This window comes from Haemaphysalis longicornis, unplaced genomic scaffold (genome assembly GCF_048455015.1).
Source record: "Haemaphysalis longicornis isolate Haplotype H1 unplaced genomic scaffold, Haemaphysalis longicornis Haplotype H1 scaffold_6, whole genome shotgun sequence".
Lineage (NCBI taxonomy): Eukaryota > Metazoa > Arthropoda > Arachnida > Ixodida > Ixodidae > Haemaphysalis > Haemaphysalis longicornis.
The window spans coordinates 206,877,010-206,892,808 of NW_027526407.1; the positions used below are offsets into that span (position 1 = coordinate 206,877,010).

The following is a 15,799-nucleotide window of genomic DNA, read 5'->3' on the forward strand; positions in this document are numbered from 1 at the left end:
AACTTTGATGACGTGATAACGCGAGCGACGCAGTGGGGTTCTTCGATCTACAGTCTCGGACTCACCGCGGACTCCCCGAGAAGCAGTCCGGCATTCGATTTTCCCATGTATCCCTATGGCTTCGGGGAATCCTCGGACTACCCGCAGACTATCCGCGGTGAGTCCGAGACTGTAAATAGTAGAGCCCCGGTGTCAGCGGCGCCAGTGCGTGCACGAATCAGGTATCGTCAGGTAGCGCAGGGCATCGTCGAACGCAATCCGTCCTCTCATGTAGCCTGTTCTGCAATTTTTTTCGCGGGGCAGTGCAAGCAACCTTACTACCCAGCGGAAACGATCCGTGCAAGCTGCATGCAGGGAGCTCACGTCCACTTTCGTGGGTGGCCTGGTGAATGGGAGAGCCCAGCAGCTGCCCGTCCATAGGCAGCAAAAGTACTTAAGCTATCGCTGAAACCAGCCGCTCACTGACTGGCTTCCTGTGCAAGGAGGCTCAAGCTCCAAACGTGCAAGTTCGAGAGAAGTCAAGCCGATAAGATCGCCGTTTGTGCTAAGTTTGACACTTGTGTTAAATAGTTCTTTGAAGTTTGGTGTGATCAAGGTAAACAAGTGACACTTGTTGTTCATCTATGTTCTTCGAATTTGTTGCTTCGAATAATACTATTGTGCTTTCATGATAGGTGAGACTTCAACTGAGCTGTGAATTCTAGGCAATCTGTAGGCAGCCATTATTGAATGTACAGAAAACAACGTTCTGTCTACCTTGAAATTTTCTATATAGGGTACATGGAACTGCCAGCTAGAAAGTGTAATGAAAGCTTGTTATCTGCTCAATTATAGTAAAGAGGTAGCAAGGGATAGATAGGATAGCCCTCCCTCCTCACCAGATAGTAAAGAGGTAGCAAGGGATAGATAGGATAGCCCTCACTCCTCACCACCTGATCGTCTGGCAGCGTCTCATAACGTCGTTCACAATTACCCCATGGATTTTATTTCCCTAACCTTTGCCCTAGTGCCTTCTGCCTTCTTCACCTCGGTTAGTCAACAAAATTCATCCTGCATCTGTTCAGATTATGTATTTTGGTACGCTAGTTTTTTGTTTACTCTTGTGTTTGGCTTGGAAGTCAACATAACCAACAACAAAACTTTAATGCCCACTCAGTTGGATGGTTAGTAATGGTGAGAGCTTCTCTCGAAGGCTTACAGTGGATTTATGAATTCTGATGGACTGACATCAATGTACCCATCCGGAGCACCCTGTGGAATTTAACTCGACATTAATACTTCCGTTCACAGCTTGTAATTGTCTGTTCTGTGTTTGGAGGAGGGGGGTTGAACAATAAAAGTTTCTAATTGCAAGGAGATATTTCATGCTCTATTGCTTTTTAACTCTGTGCTGTATAAAAAACTATTTTGGGTAATTGCTTAAGTGAATATGCTTAGTCGTAAGGGCCATAACACAGTGTCCCATATTTTGTTTGCAACGATGCATACCCAGCAGAATCCAACTGCTAGAAAGCATTCCAACTGCTCCAAGCAATCCAAATGCTAGAAAGGTCATTAGCTTGAAAAAAGGGGGCACTAAAACTATTTAAGCTAACAAGCAAAAAATACAGTTTCTGGAGCACATCTATGAGGGAATGGTTCTTGTAGCTTGACTTTACCCTCTCCCGAGAGTACTTAATACCTTGTGCAGGAACTGGAGCCAAGCACACCTATGTGGACGTGAATGTCTTTGTTGGTGTTGGTGAATATTGCAGTACAGCTGAAAGCTGTATGTATCCTAGCATGCTTCAACACTAAAATGACTCCAATGAACGTACTTCTGCTTTGGTGTCAATGGGCAGCCTGTCAGCATTGACAAGTGCTTCGCTGTTGACATTTTTGTTACACAAAAACAGGCTTGATCAGGCACTGCAGCAAGTCTTCATGAAAAAACACGGGAAAGAAACACAACAAAAAAGCTGTGAACACATGGACACTGTTAATCACAGCACCTGCCTTGTACTTCAGTACTGTTATTGTGGCTGAATTTTTCCCTAAAATATAAACCAACTCTCCCAGCTTCGCCCCTTCAGACAGAAAGCAAACTTGGTGTTTGTCAATGACAAGGGATTCTACCAAACTTCCGTGGCTGTGAAAAAAGTCAGTGAGTAGCTCTACTTTCTCCGCACAGTCCGTGGTGTGAAGTTCCTTTTCCAAACAAAACATAAGGGTTTCTTGGCACAATACGCAGAAAAAATGCCAAATAAGCAAGTGATGCCTTCTAGCACTACACTACAGTCCTGCAAAAAAAGCCAAACCACCAAGTGATCTTTTTTGCTTGAGTGCAAAGCTCTGCAGAGAAGCCAAGAAAGATTCCTTTTTGTTGACACCAAAGCTCTGCTGGAAAGCCAAAACGTGTGGCTTCTGTCACTGCTGATTTGCTGTAAGACAGGCATGTGAATGTATTGCAGTAAGGCATTTGTTGTGTAGATGTCCTTCATAAGTACATAAATATGAACCAGGCTGTCTGTGTAAAAGTCGATGGTTGGACGGCATACCGTCTGGTCAGGTAGCATACTTCAAAACAAGAAACACAGGTCACTGACCGAGTCAAAAACAAATTCGTTTTTGACTTGGTTTTTTTTTGTTTTTGTTTTTGACTTGGTCAGTGACCTGTGTTTCTTGTTTTGAAGCTGTCTGTGTAACTAAAACGTGAATTGAGGTTACAACAAAATGTTTTATGTAAAATGTTAGGATACTGTTTGTTATAAATAGCAAAAATGTTTTAATATGATAATGACAGTAGTTAAGTGGCCTGTTGGAAATCATTGGCTAAAACTAAACAAAAGCAATGTTTCATACAGCTGCAATCGTGTGAAATAGCAACAGAATGGTTTGGGCCCTAAATTCAGCAGGCATGTTACAGCTGGGGATGTGTTTGTAGAGCACAACAATAATAAAGGCATGGGAAGAAGGGTGAGCTTAGTTGAGTTACCCCCAAAGTATTGGTAGACAGTTAGAATGTTTACAAAAATTTATAAGTAGTTTGGATACCCTGAAACAATAGGTTTTAAGTTTATTAGTACTGAGCTTAATGTACCCCACACAACACCATTGAGGAATGCAACGCCTGCATGGACACAGCAGCGTTTAAGGTATAACACAGTTTTATTTGAACAGAGGTAAATAAGAGAATACTGCATAATCAATCCATTTATACGTAATTTAGAAAAAAACAGGGTTTTTAAAGTAAAGCTCGGAAGCATGCTAAATGAAAGGGACGAATGGCGAGTTGTTGTTACCAATCGCAAATTTCAACTCAACCACCTTGCCGGAAACAAACCCCTTCCATGGAGGGAGCGTGTGTAATCGCAAGATTTCTTAGAGAAACGTTTGTGAGTGCACTGTACACGTAGGCCAGAAGGTTTTTTGACACCCCAGCCGAGGACTCTGAGTCGTCAGCGCTCTTTGCTGCTGTTTTGATGATCAAGGGCTGTTTGTTCAGGAACCACCCTCTCTTCTCCCTTTGGCCACCATCTTTCTCAGTCACTGCATTCATGTGCTTGCTGAGGGAGCTAGCAAACAGGAGGACCACCTATAGGCAGAGTTACCTCAGGCTCGCACAATTGCTGGAGAAGCTAAACAATGTTTTTAAGATCCCCAACTGTGAGCTTTCACTTTTTTCGCGAAAAAAAACACAGACTTCTAGAGAGGCCTTTGAGAGCTGTCTGAAATCAAAAGAGTATGTTGTGCCAAAGCTGGCCAGGTAGACCTCACTAGTCAACCCACAGGTTGAATGCCTCGCATAAAAATCAATGACAACCTACACTCGTAATAATTACTAGAGACTCAATGCATTGGCTTATTGCATGGCATTGTGTGGGTGGGCTTCTGGTTTCCACCTATGAAGCCTGTTGCTTGTGTTACAGTGTCCAGTCCAGCTGTCAAACTTCTTTTGAGCCTTGCACTGCCCTGGAGTGTACCACCTTGGATTCCTTGGAATTTATGTTGGCCGTGAGAAATCCTAGTAAATCGTTACAAGCGCCTGAAGCTGCCTGGCAAGTAGGCATTTGTTTAGCGACTACTGTTTGGGGGCACAGTAGGCAGGCTGTTACAGAGGGTACGAAGAAAAAATACAAGGTTCGTTCATTAAAAAGACTTCTTTGCCCGAAAAACAAATGACATCAATTTTATTGTAAACTTCAAACAAATAAGATAGTACAGAAAATGTGTAGAGCAGTACAAGTTCCATACACACTTTCCAGCTATATCTCAATGACATCACAGAATCTTGTTTGTGCAATTGACAGCAACCGACCTAACCCACTGTAAAAAAAGCATAACTGGGCAATTGCAGTGGGACTTCCATTACGTTTGATCGTATCACTTGAGTGCTATCGTACAGTTAACACGCAGATAACTGCATTTACAGTGCACGTCCATATAATGTCACTCGAGCCCATATTATATTATTGCAGTTTGAAACTGGGATGTTTTTCACCATTTATTTTGGTTAAACTCGCATCATTACAGCGTTGACCTTTGCCTATCAATTACATTTGCAGTGTGCTCGCTGCTTATACCCATGGACACAAACAATCCGCTGAGGCTTTCACGTTCCAGGAACATCTTAAGATTCTCTTTGACGTTGACTATTGAGCCTGCGTAGAACCCATGGGTTTTTATATGCTGGAGTGCAGGGCCGTACCCAGAGGGGGGGTTTGGGGGTTCGAACCCCTCCCAAAATCTTTTCCAAGCAGCACGTAAGCAATACTTACGGTTGCTTTCAGCAAAACTACCCCCTTCCCAAAATCCATAACCCCCCCCCCTCCAAAAAAAAATTCTGGCTACGGCCCTGCAGGAGTGTATGTATGTGTATTAGACATGATGGTCGGCCAAGTGTATTACCGTCTGTACAGCTTCTTCTCTGACCCAATCGGCTGGGTGTCCTGAATTGAGGCCTTTTGCATGAGGGCACCCGGTAAAATCTGGCCAACATAGCATATACCGCCAGATATACAGAGAGACGTGACAATTATTCCAATGCATCAGCTATGGCATGAAGCACCAAACCAATGTACTTTTGTGAGGACCCAGGTCTTAATTTGTCGTAGCATCATGTGTCTGCCAATGTGAGGAGCTAAATGCATGACGGAAACTACCCAGCCACTATCTGGGCCATGGTATACGAGACTGCCAATGTTCTCCCTCTTTCACATCCTTTGTATCGCAGATGTATTTCTGCCACATTTTAGTGTAGTGAAATGGCTCACCAGTACAGCTGCAATACTTTCTTCTGAAAAATCCTCTCAAGAATTGAACACCCATGCATTTATGATGCAAGAAGCGCATGCTCACCAGACTTCCAAACACAAAACGTATTTCGAATAAACAATTTTAAGCCACAATTCAGTCCACTCGAAAATATATACAAAAAGCGCGACAAACTGCCGATTTTCGGGTATTCTTTGCTAATCTTCTTAAAGGAGAAGCTGCTGTGCTGGGTTGTACGCCGTACATGTGCGGGGACGCCAATGATTACCTTTTCTAGCAATCCGTGGTTTGCAGTTGAAATGCGCACACGCGACCAGTAAAATATCAGTGGCCGCGTCTAGCCTACATCCTGAGCACTGTACGTTCCGCGCTGCTATCATTTTGAAAGCACACCGCGATTTCAGGCATTCTGAACTTGCCGTGGTGCAAACTGTTGATAGCAGATGCTGTCCCGCAGAAATGCCGCAGAGGGCTCACGTAATCACACTCGGACGGTGGTTTTCTTGCGTGGAACGTGGGTTGTTCGAACGGGGTCACTCGGCTAACGTCTAACGCAGGTACCATCGCAGGCGGTCATCGCAGGTACCATCGCAGGTCATCGCAGGTACCATCGCAGGCGGTCATAGGTCAGCATTACCCGAGAGCAGATTTTGCTACCGTGTGGAAAGCCTGGCTTGGTCCCCGCATACGGCCACGTTCTCGCACTTTCTGATAGTTCTTCTAACTATGTCAACTCTGCTTTATCTACGTTGTCGACCCAAGAAATTCAGCGCTTTCGGATATGCCATACCGCCAGCAGTGGAAGCACCAGCGGCTTCAGCAAAAACGAACAAAAAAAAATCTTTTGTAAAACTTCTAGCGAATGAGTGGCTTTCTAATTTTTTATTAAAGTGCAAAAATAATTTGCTTTCTGTATTCTACTACGCGATATAAAACAATTGCTGTTAATATGACGTCGCTATGATGTATTTAGGACGTCACCCGGGGCAGGAGCCGTTGCGAGCGGGCTCATTCTCGTGCCCTGCGCAGTGTTCCAGACGCTGCCTTTATAAAATGGCTCCTGGCAAGTCAAGTACCAAATAATGTTGTCAGCCTTGACATCCGACGGTGTTGAGAGGTGATAATTGCTTGAAAATGACACCATCTATTCACTAGTGCTCTTTGGTTCGCAGAAAGGGTCGCTTTATTCTGCCAAAGCTTATTTCTGATGGTCCCCCGTATGACTAGCGAGTGTGCCAGGCATTTTGAGCGTTTCCAGCAGTTTACGTTTCGTTTTTGCGTTGCAAAATTCATATTTGGTGCTATTATGCAGTTACCCAACTACAAGCTCATTTTCCACGACCTGACGTTCAGGAACGGTGGAAGAGCCCTACTGCGCATGCGCCACCCAGATATAAAAAACAAAGATAGCGACGTTTTCTTTTTCCCGGATGTGACGTCATGATATAAGAAAAAATGGCAGCTGTTGCACGGTCTCGCTGGGCTCATCTCGTCGCGATTTTTGTCTGCCGTTGCTGCGGTGCATTGGTGTTTGGCTGCCGATTGTGATGAGGGGCTGCCGAAGAACTTCCGAAAAGCACTTACGGTGTTGTGCAGCGTGTGTAGGGCCGCGTAATTCGCGCGTAGTACGTTACGACGGTGACCGGGCGCTCTGCATCAGTTCTGGCGCCTCGATTTGCGAGTGATGAGTGCGCTCCCGACGAACTTCTGCGCTGCGTGATGAGGCCGCTGGGTGATTCGTTGCCTACGTGCGAGTGCGCGCATGCCTTTTACTTCAAACGGCGCTTCTATCGTGGCCAACCACAAACGATCGTTCGCGTGAAACCAATGTCGCGCACCACACGGTCGTTCACGAAGAAATAACAAAACAAACAAGACTATTGCGACCTACAAAGCTGACTCCTGCGCGTCGCTTTGGTTCGTCGAAGCTCGTGTCTTGTACTCACTAGGTGCTGTCATAACCTCCGTAACATTATACGCCTCGAGCTTCGCGATCGCTGCGCCGCCTGCCGCCGCTTCTCCGCCGCGTTGACGGGATTTGCGCTGCGTGGCTGATAGGGGCTAGTGCAGCGTTTTGGTTCTATTTCGCTTCATTTCGCCTTTCCGCGCTCTAAAAAAAACTTGTTAAGGTGACGACTATAGGCAAAGAGTATGTTTAGGTCACTTAAAAAGCAGCTGTGTCTTCGTAGAGTACGCGATCGCCTGCAAGAGCTTCCCGGGGACGCGGTTCTGCGCGCTTCGTCGCCGCTCTTCCGGGCGTCGGCGACGGCAGCAACATACCACCCTTGTCACCTCCAAAACATCAGGCACAAATGAATTCTGCTGTCGCCTCGTTTAGACCTGATACTGGCACAATGAGAGGTTGGCTTCATTTTGCAGCGAGGACAACGTATACGGCTTCGTTTCGCATATATACGCCGCAGAAAAACATGTTTCGGGGATGTGATTACCCAATCCCGGACAATAACTTATGCCTTTTATAAGAATAAAAACCATGCGAAAGTGTAAAGTATATTCCAAGCCTGTGCGTCGTTAAATATGTGCCCACACACGCCATATATCAAGAACCAAGGAAATGAAACCACGGAAAAAGAAATGCTGTGCCAATGCGGAATTTAGAAACATAATAGCTCTAACGGAAATGAAAAAAAAAAACAAAAAACAGTGCAGCTTCTGGCATGCTAAAGACGTTCGTCTAAACTTAAGCCAGGTAGGTTTCACTAGACCAACTATACAAGCTATTTCGCGAGACATCGGTGGGGAGCGGAGCGGAATCAAGCAATGAACGTTTTAGTAATCGCTCACATAAATCTCGCGTTCACTTTCCTTTTGTTTTTCTACTTCAACGAAGAGCTGATCGTACGGCGGACGCATTTTTGGAAGTATACAGAATAGGCTGTTCAACAAGCGATGAAAGGTGTCGTTGGAAGAGTGTGGTATGTGATAAGGCCCTCTGATTTCAGTTTCTGGTTTATTCTGCAGGCTCCCTGTGCCATATGGCGATATTTCGAAGAAGCATTTAGTCGCGGACGCGGATTATATTCTAAGCCCGTCTCCGCGCTGCTCGCACAGGATATATGTAGCAGATGAAGTCTTCGGGCGCGCACCTCACGACAAGACGACTGTGTCGTGTGCTGATCCCCGAGTATAATTATGCATTGTCCATCGTACTTTTGTTGAATATTCCCGAAATTAACACAGACTGGCTTGTAAACGGTGGTGATCAATATTTGAGGTTTAATATTGGCAAACGTAACTGGTGTGCTGTCAGGTATATGAGTACTCCGCTGATTATGTAAGCGCACAAAACCGATTTAAATCGTAGTGTATAGCCGTAGCATCAACATCTGAGGAACCGGTAGTTACGGTTACACGGCTAATAAATTCAGGTCAGTGTAACTACAATCGGCTCCATCATACGCCGGTTCCGGACGCTGGCCTGTGACACACACCTGGCGCTTATACAAACCGAAAATACCACACTAAGATCGCGTCGGAAACATTTACACTCTCGAAAACACACCCCATTTGCGAACAGAGGGACTGCTCCACACAAACATGGATTTCAAACGCCCACAAACGGTATACCTCAGTCGTGAACGTGCCGCAAAAGCAGCGGCGGCACTGGGGAGCGGGGCGCGGACTCCCGCGCCTGCTTTCGAAACGGGCCGCTAGGGGGATTTCAGTGGCGCCCCAACAGGCCGCGCTCGAGGCGTATATTCGCGAGGTCATGGTCGTGCTGCATATTCTTGGTAAATAATTGCGGAGGGCTCTTGGCGCGCAGAAATGAAAAGTTTAGAGACAGAGAGAAATAATTATTTATTGGAGAGTTTAGCTCCAACCCAAACAGGAGCTGGCTACTCCAGGCATTGGAGTATACAAAAGGTACAATACTTGCCCTAAGGAACCACAAGGGGTTAGATTAAGTACATTTAGACAGCAGCGGTCCTTACAGCAGTGGAATGAAGTTAAAAAAAAACAAGAGAACTATACACATCTATATACAGACGACATCCACGACGCGACACAGATAGTTTCGCCAATATACATAGCACCTTTGTGTGTTTCCACACCCATTTCAGAGCGTTTCAGAGGAAAGTGCACTTATTTAATAGTGTTCACACATCTTCGTCATTTGAAAAAAATCCCTTAAGGCAAGGAAGTCTTTCGTTTGGTTTCGTACATTGTCCCACGGACCCAACAGTTTCGGCAAGGATAGTGATGTCCGAGATAGCAGGTTAAGCTTATCACTTAGTTTTTTCCGATCGGTCGCATATAGAGGGCAATCAAGCAGGACATGATGTACATCTTCAGTTTGGTGTCCACAAGCACAGCAGGTGTCATCAGCGAATTGAATACGGTAAAGAAATTTCTTGGTGTAGGCCACGTCAAGGCGAAGGCGATGTATTAACGTGTCGACGGAACGACCCAGGTGAGACGCACACGGGTATGTAAGGTACGGGTCCACTTGGTATAACAGCGATGAACAATATTTATCGGTCAACCTGGTTTCCAAAGTAATGTGTGTCCTTAGTTTTTTCAAATAATTTTTAACATCACCTCTGGTAAAAGGCACGGCGCTACACGTGGAATTTGAATGAGCGGTTTCTGCTAATCGGTCAGCTCGTGCATTTCCTCTTATTCCAATGTGCCCGGGAATCCACTGAAATGTTATTTTCTGAGTTTTTCCTATTTCAGTTGCAATCACATCACAGATGTGTCTTGCCAAGATATTGTGATGACTGTAAGCCGCAATTGGATTTAGGGCTTGAAGAGCCGCTTTTGAATCTGTGAGAGCTTTACGCAATTTATCGCTACAATGACTTCACCGACTAAATTAAAAGTTTAATTATCCAAGTTAGTTTCGTTGGTCTCCAGAGGGTTGCTTTCCTGACGAGTTGGTCAGCTCGTGCATTTCCTCTTATTCCAATGTGCCCGGGAATCCACTGAAATGTTATTTTCTGAGTCTTTCCTATTTCAGTTGCAATCACATCACAGATGTGTCTTGCCAAGATATTGTGATGACTGTAAGCCGCAATTGGATTTAAGGCTTGAAGAGCCGCTTTTGAATCTGTGAGAGCTTTACGCAATTTATCGCTACAATGACTTCACCGACTAAATTAAAAGTTTAATTATCCAAGTTAGTTTCGTTGGTATCCAGAGGGTTGCTTTTCTGACGAGTTGGTAATGTGCTCCTCTCTGTACGCATAATGCACCTCGTCGCGCAAATGTATGCCCCTTGAGAGGTGAAGCACACATCGAAAGACGCCCTCCGCAGCCTTTACTGCCTACTGTGCAATACGTGCCTATATAAACCTTGTTAGATGACGTTCAGCATAGAGATTGTAGAGCGAACCCTCTGTCACTGGACATGGTGGCACCGTCGACATGCGGCTCATAAATTGCCCGTTCGTCTAGATTTTTCAGGTTCGTCTACATTTTTCAGGCCTGCAGCTGCTCAACGCAGGCGATGTGGGCCTCGGAACAACCGGGGCGACTGCGACTGCACTGGAGCAACGTGCAAAGAGGGACCACGTGCCGACGCTGCCGACACGGATCTTCCTCGACTATCGGCTGCATCAGCTTACCGGCACATGCATCCACTTATCCGCTCTAGAGCGCCACCCAGCGTCTGCGCTGTTCGGGACTATTTACGCCTTCCTCAGGGAACACTCTGTCACTGGGCACGGTGGCACCGTCGACATGCGGCTCACAAATTGCCCGTTCGTCTACAATTTTCAGGTGAGAAAGAAATATGAAAAATGCATAAGCACAAGTCACCGTTTCTTGCTGGTGTTGCCGTGCCCATGGCAGTATAGCGCTGTGTGTGAATCATGCATGACATATTTCAAGAAACTACTCTTAATGGGTGGATACATCGAAAGCAATCCCGGCCCGGAGCTCGAAAAGATTGCCAAACAACTGACGGAAATCGCTGCAGATATTAAGGATATCACAGACAAGCGACTCTCGGATATTGACAAGAAGCTTGACGTAATTACAAAACTTGAGGCTGAAGTCGCGGCGTGCAATAAAGAAATGGCTTGTATGAAGGGGGTAATCAGGGGCCTTGAAGCAAGAATAGACGACTTGGAAAACCGCAGCAGGAGATCAAACCTAATCGTTTATGCCATACCAGAACTGGAAGGAGAAACAAGTGAAACCCTAGAAGAGGTAGTAAATGATGGAATAATTACAAAAATTTTTGAACTTGAACCTGTGGCCATTGAGCGCATTCATCACTTAGGAAGAGTTGGACCGAACAAGACAAAGCCAGTCATACCTAAATTACTTGATACAAGAGAAAAAACAGTGGTACTGAAAAACGGCTTCAAACTGAAGGGCACAGATTTCTCGGTAGGCGAGGAATTTTGTCGAAAACTCACAGAAACCAGAAAAAAACTCTGGGACAGTGCTAAGCAAAACCGCGAAAATAAAGACAAAGTGTCGTTAGCGTATAATAAGCTGTTCATTAACAGCCGTGTGTTCATCTGGGACGATGAAAAGAACGAAAGGGTAGAAATAGAGAAGCACGAAAAAGTGGAACAAAGAAAAAATGAAGGAAACCGGCCCGCTACGCGCCAAAGCCAGCGCAAGAAAAAATAACGTTATTGAACATAACCGCCCGCAGTATCTTGAATAAGGTAGAGCCATTTGAAAGCCTACTACTCGATCGAGAACCCGATATAGTGGCAGTTACCGAAACGTGGTTATCGGCATCCATCTCGAGTCATGAAGTTGCTCCCCCAAGTTATGTACTTGTTAGGAAAGACCGCCAGTCACGTGGTGGAGGCGTGGCGTTAGTAATAAAGAAATCAATCCCATTAATCATTCTTCCAGAAATAGTAGATGCTGAGGCAGTTTTTTGTAAAATTAATACCAAAAGCACAAGTATAGTTGTTGGCTGCATCTATCGAAGCCCCGGATGAGGGCACGAATGCATAAACGCCATACAAGAATAATTGCAACACTATGCTCGAAAGTGCCGGGTTATTCTTATGGGGGATTTCAACCTTGCCGACTTTAACTGGGCTAACATGCAGCACACGACAAAGGCTTCAGACGCACTTGTCGATATGATGCTAAGTTTTACCTGCGCCAGATTGTGGAATGCCCCACAAGGTTGCAAGGCGAGTGTCGCAGTGTACTCGACTTAATCTTGCTGAGTAACAACTTTCTTCTAGAACAAACGCAGGTTGAAATAATAGAAGGAATATCAGATTACGGAATACCGATGTGTATTTTACCACTAGATTGCTCAATACCGATGCAAACGGCTGCGCAAACCATAATCAATTTCGACAAAGCGAATGACGCTTCCATACAAACCTACTTGGCTCATGAATTCCCAGTGTTTTCGGCATTGGCCTCAGATCCCTTGTCGGATGTAAACGATGTCTGGTTGCGGTTGAAAGCCATAGTGTCGCGCTGTGTAACAAATTTTATTCCTGTGCTGTTAAAAAAACCTAGAAAAAACACCCTTGGATTACACGTGAAGTAATACTTGCAAAACGCCAACTCAAAAGGATTCGGAAGGCAAACAAGGCAGCAGGCACCAACCCATCTAACGCACCTAGGCTAGCGCTTGCAGCAAAAAATTTTAAACAGAAATCCAGAGAAGCGAAAAGCCATTATTTCAACACTGTACTGCCCAGCTTCTTAAAAAAACCCGCCCGCTTCTTCCCACGGGGGAACTCGAGTAAATGCGTCACAGAGTGGGAGGGTATCGCGTGAATGTTGCGTAATTGGGTATGGTTTGGGAATGCTTAATTGTTATTTCGTCTTTATTATTCTTATTTATTGAATGAAGAGGAAGCGAAGGCAGGGAGTGTAAAGTTAATGTCTGTCTTTATTGCTTGGTGCCGTCGTTGTATTGGACGGAGAGGATGACTGGTTTGTGTTCGCTAAAGTGCACTGTCTAGGGGTCTTTTAGCAGCGGTCGTGCGATTGCGTAACTGGTGAATTCGTTGCTTCCATCGCATCTACTCGAGTCAAGCAAAGCGTCAAGTCAAGCGAAAGCCAAGCAAAGACGCCCTTGACTGAATTCCGAACGCGCGCTCCGCCGCCTATATACAACACCACCCGCGTTCGAGGGAGAGGAGTACGGGGGAGAGACGCGCATGCGCACACTTCCGTACACAAGCGCGAACTTTCGACGCACCCACCACGCCGTTATCACGTGTACACGCCCTGCCGACGTTACTGTTGAGAGCGACGCAGCGCACGGGTAGCTACGACGCATGCGCGCACGGACGCAGCACGGACGCACCGCCGCAGCTGTTGTTGAGAGCGACGGAGCGCACCGGGTACACGCGCTTCTCCCGCACCGCCGTACCTGTTTTTGAGAGCGAGGAGGGTAAGGGGAGAGACGCGCATGCGCAGTGAGCATGTGGACGGCGCCGACGCCGAAGCGCGACATCGTGCGACGAAGAAATGCTCCGCATTCAAAACAACCCACATAGATTTTGGAACCATTTCCGCCAAAACCACACACTCACAACTAAGCTTTCGTCCAGCGAACAAAAAAATAAAGCCAACAGATACAATCAATTTTTCCGTTCTGTCTTCACTAAAGATAATGGTGACATGCCGCACTTACATCCGCGGCGTGGTTCTCCACTATTGAGCCACTCGTTACCACAGACGCCGGTGTTCTTAATATTCTGCTTGGCCTCGACACTAAAAAAGCCTGTGGTCCGGACAATATACCAAACCAATTTTTTTAAAGATACGGGAAGTGGTGCAGCAGATACCTGCGCCTTATTTTTCGGAAATCCCTCTCAACATCCAAACTACCGTAAGATTGGAAAATAGCAAAAATTATTTCGATACACAAAATCAGGAGATAAATTCATTGAATCAAATTTTAGACCAATATCGCTAACCAGCACAGCATGTAAACTACTCGAGCACATCATTCTAAAACATTTAACCGTTTTTCTTGAACAAGAAGGCATTCTGTCCAATAACCAGCACGGTTATCGCCAGGGTTTATCCACCCTAACACAGTTAAATGAAGTAATACAGGACCTCGTGCTAGGCATTATAATCACCGCCAAACCGACATAATCCTACTCGACCTATCCAAGGCATTTGATTGCGTTTGTCATGCAAAGCTAATAACTAAATTAAGAAGCCTGATCGGAGACGGAGAAATTTATTTATGTATTTATTTATTTATTTATTTATTTATTTATTTATTTAGGAATACTGCAGGCCAATTCTTTGGCCCTGGCAGGAGGGGGATTACATAAGCAATAACAAACAGTATTAATTCAAAAAAATTCCCCCGCATTTCCCCGAGGGGGAGAATGTGAAAGTGCGAATGCACGGTTGTCGGCCCGCTTGCGGCGCTTGCGCTCGGCCCCCGCAGCCCACCGCCTCGCAGCCTTCTCTTCCATCTCTTCCATCGGGTTTGTAGTATCACGTGTACACCACGCAGTTATCAAGCCGCTATAACGCCGCTGAGTCGCCAACGCACGCCGCTGACGACGTAGTTTGAATGCGTTAAAGATATAAGGCGCGTTACTCACACTGATATCAGCGTGGCGTCCGTGGCTTAGTCGGTAGCGCGTCGCGCTGCGGCCGCAAAGTCCTCGGATCGAAACCTGGCGCCGGATGCTGTTTCTTTTTTAAATATAGAGGAGCACTGCGGACACCGACGCCGCCACCGCCACCGCCGGCGGTGGATGGTTTGGGGTCGCTTATAAAGTGCATTCGCACTTAAAAGTATCACAGTGGACTACGCTAGTACAATGGGCAGACATAATGCCAAAACAAAAACAGGTAACAGAACTATCGCCAACACTGAGAGCATAAGAGCGTAAACTTGATAAAATGCAGAACACAAAAAGCACAAACCATAACAAAATAAACCAAGATGGAAAAAAGAAAACAGCATAAAATGTAATAGCACCTTAATAACCACAAAATAGCATGCACCGCCGAAACTACGGTTTATACAGATCACTAAAGAAGCGTTCCAACTCTTGTAAAAAATTGTTGGAATTGACAACATTTGTTGGCAAGTCATTCCATTCACTCACCGTTCTGGGAAAAAAACTATACTTATATGAATTAGTCTTCGCAAAAATAGGGGTTAGGGCATGTTTAGCAGTGTGCCTTGTTTTTCGTGTCAGAGCAGGTTGGATAAGATTCGTCTCGTTTAGAGCAATTTTTCTTGAAAGAAACTTGTTAAGTAAACTTGTTAAGTTAAAGGCTTGGGTTCAAGATTTCTTGTTTAATAGACCCCAGTTTATTATTTTCGATCATTTTTCATCAGACACAGTACCAGTGACATCAGGAGTGCCCCAGAACTCCGTGCTTGGACCCTTGTTACTTCTCGTTGATATCAATGATATAACTACTAATATAGATTGTAAAATAAAGTTGTTTTCAGATGACTGTATTATTTATCGAGAAATTAACACTGAACAAGATCACCTCTCCTTTAACAAGTCTCTTAACACCGTTGCAGAATGGTGCTCTCATTGGCAGATGACAATCAACGTAAAAAAAAATCTGCATGCATGACGATAACACGGAA

At 45.4% G+C, this 15,799-nt stretch overlaps 1 pseudogene; it reads left to right on the forward strand.

Moving 5' to 3' along the window:
• LOC144143448 (uncharacterized) overlaps positions 1–10,999 on the forward strand; it is a 399,983-nt pseudogene extending 388,984 nt beyond the window's left edge.
• The last annotated feature ends 4,800 nt before the right edge of the window (positions 11,000–15,799 follow it).